The 2664-nt window shown below is 50.7% G+C and overlaps 1 non-coding gene across 1 annotated transcript; it reads right to left on the bottom strand.

Moving 5' to 3' along the window:
- Nucleotides 1–2136: 2136 nt before the first annotated feature.
- LOC116583954 lies at nucleotides 2137–2243 on the bottom strand. Its single transcript, XR_004282975.1, has one exon. It is a non-coding gene; the product is annotated as a U6 spliceosomal RNA (small nuclear RNA).
- Between the last annotated feature and the right edge of the window lie 421 nt (nucleotides 2244–2664).

Below are 2664 nucleotides of genomic sequence, written 5' to 3' on the forward strand. Positions count from 1 at the left end.
TTTTTCTTTCTTGGTTTGTTTTCTGGGGGAGGGGCCTGCCACATGGGTTTTCAGTCAATGATGTTCCCTGAGTTAAGTCCTCCTGCCCCCCTCAAGGGGGTGGGCTCTGAGGAAGCTGTTTTTTTTTTTTTCAGGTTTTTGTTCTCTGGCGGTTTTTATGTTTGTTCACTTTTTTTTCCCCTCTCACCTTGACTGCTTTTGATGGTTTGTGTTGTTTTAGAGGAAAACAAACTGCACCCTGACCTCCCTCTCAGAGAGAAGCCTCAGTCTGGCTGCAGAGCTCAAACGAGTTCCCCCTTGGCTGCTGGCAGAGCAGATTCAGAGTCGTGGTCCCTGGGGATGCAGGATCTTTTGCTTGTACCCCAAATCACGGCAGCGGTGGCAGCCTGGGAGCTCCAGACCACCAAGGAGGTTCCAAGCAGCAATTGCACACTGGGCTTTTCCCGTGGCCTGGGCTGGGAATGCCTGGTCTTTCTGGATCTGAGAGTGCCCGGCTTGCGCGCTCCTCTTTCAGGGGGAGCTATGGGTCGCGCATGTCTCAGGCTCTGAGAACAGGGCGCAGGTCTGAAAGCACCAGGCTGGGCTTTTGCGCACCTCTGTCAGGGGAGAGATTGGGGGCGCACGTCTTAGGCTCTGAAACAATGGCGCGGGTCAAAGAGCGCCGGCTGGCGGCTGGCCCTTTGTAACTCTCTCAGGGGAGGATGAGGGACGTGGGTATCTCAGGCTTTGTAGCAGGGCTCACGCGTTCTGCCCTCCGGCGTGGCTCCCATCCCCTCACAGGAGCCAGAACCCATGCATTCTCAGGCGTGCTGGCATCTTAGGGACCAAGACCTGGTTTCTCCGCTGCGCTCTCTCCGGCTCAGCGCCAGCGAAGGTTGTCCTGGGACCGGGGACTTAAGCCCCTGTCCCTAGCCGCCCCGATTCCCACAATTCCTCCCCACCCCCCGCGATCCTTTGCTCTTTTTTAGTGCTTTCAACCAAACCAGTCTCCAAGTTAAATGCTGGTTCCCAGATGCAGGTATTACTCATTGGTGTTAGAGGTATTACTTTCCAACCGGTCACCTCTGGTGGCTCCCTCCCCCTTTTGTTTATCTTCTGATATCAGTCCATGGTTCCCACTCCGCTTTACCTGCCCACCGGCGTCTTCTGCCCCCCTAGAGATCCAGACGTTTATAATTCTGATCTCAGGCTGATTTCATGGGTGATCGGAGTTCTTTGGTAGGTAATCAGCTCACTTTAGGGTACAGGTTGAAAGGCGCCTCCTCCTACTTCCCTGCCATCTTGTCGACACTACCAGCCACTGTAAATCTTAACTACGGCTTTTTATTTTAAAATGGCAAAAGGTTTCCCCAGTATTTACAGTTGATTCAAAGCTTTGAAATGGGATGGTAACTTTGAAACAGCAGACTGCCGACTGCCACAAGGTGAGGACGGATGCAGAACATGCATCGGAAACTTGAAGGTCAGCCCCCAATGCCACATACACAGTTAGTAATTACACTCCTTGGTTCAGCTGTTAAATGTGCTGGGGTAGGGCTTGCTTTTGCAAGAGGAACGTCTCCAGAAAGCCGATGCCTAGGTAGGTAGTTGCCCAAGATCCTTAAGACTCATTCCTTTTCTTTTCTTTTCTTTTAAAAACACACTTTCAGCACGCAACTTTTCTGTCTCCTCAGCAAGCCTGACGTTCTCCTTCTTCAGCCGCACCACGTACTGAATCTTCTGATGCAGGTTTTGGTGACCGACCAACTTCCCGTTTTCCTCAGCAAGACACTCCACCTGCTTCCTTAACATTTCCATCTCCTGGAATATTCTCTCCTTTTCCTCATACAGCTCTTCCAGCTTTGACCTCAGTTGCTCCTTCTCTTGGAACGCTTTAGATTCCAAAGTCTGGGTTCGCTCGACTTCCTCAGCCATTCTAAGGCAGTCCATCTCTCTATTCAGGAGAGCACTCTGGACTTCTTCTAGGTCTGCTTTCATTTTCAGCATTTCTTCAACCAATTTATTTTTAGCAAGTCTTTCTTTGATCATTTCTTCTTGTTCATTCTTCAGCTGTTGATGATCTGGATGATTCTGTTCACTGCAGAGATGAGAAAGGGAGGCTGGGGAAGTGTGGTTAGGCATATCCAAGCATCACCTAAAAATACGGAACGCTTCATGAATTTGCATGTCATCCTTGCGCAGGGGCCATGCTAATCTTCTCTGCATCATTCTAATTTTAGTATATGTGCTGCCGAAGCAAGCACTACAGGTTTGTTTTGGCAGATATGATTAGTCACATCAGCTCAGTTTGGGTTTCTGGCTACGTCTGCTGGTGGGTGAAGCCTTTGGGCAGGTGGGGCCAAATCTCAGAGCGTATTTTTGGGATGGGCATGGGGACTGGAATGTGGTGTGTGTCTAACTGATAACCGTTGGGTAGGACTAGTGGCTTTGTTCCATACACAAGTGAGGCTGTAGGACTGGCTCTGCATTGCCTGGATTCTGTGGCGAAGCTTCTATGGCCAGGACTGGACACCATACCCAGTGGGCTGATGCATTAGTTGCCCTGACATGGCAGGGCAGCAGGAGGGGGGACCCATGTCCTGTACAGCTCATTGTTAGAGTCCAAATGAGGCCCGAGTATGCACTAAATTTCCTGGGAAGGAGAGGCCACCAGGTTTGCTCTGT

This window comes from Mustela erminea, chromosome Y, assembly GCF_009829155.1.
Source record: "Mustela erminea isolate mMusErm1 chromosome Y, mMusErm1.Pri, whole genome shotgun sequence".
Classification (NCBI taxonomy): Eukaryota; Metazoa; Chordata; class Mammalia; order Carnivora; family Mustelidae; genus Mustela; species Mustela erminea.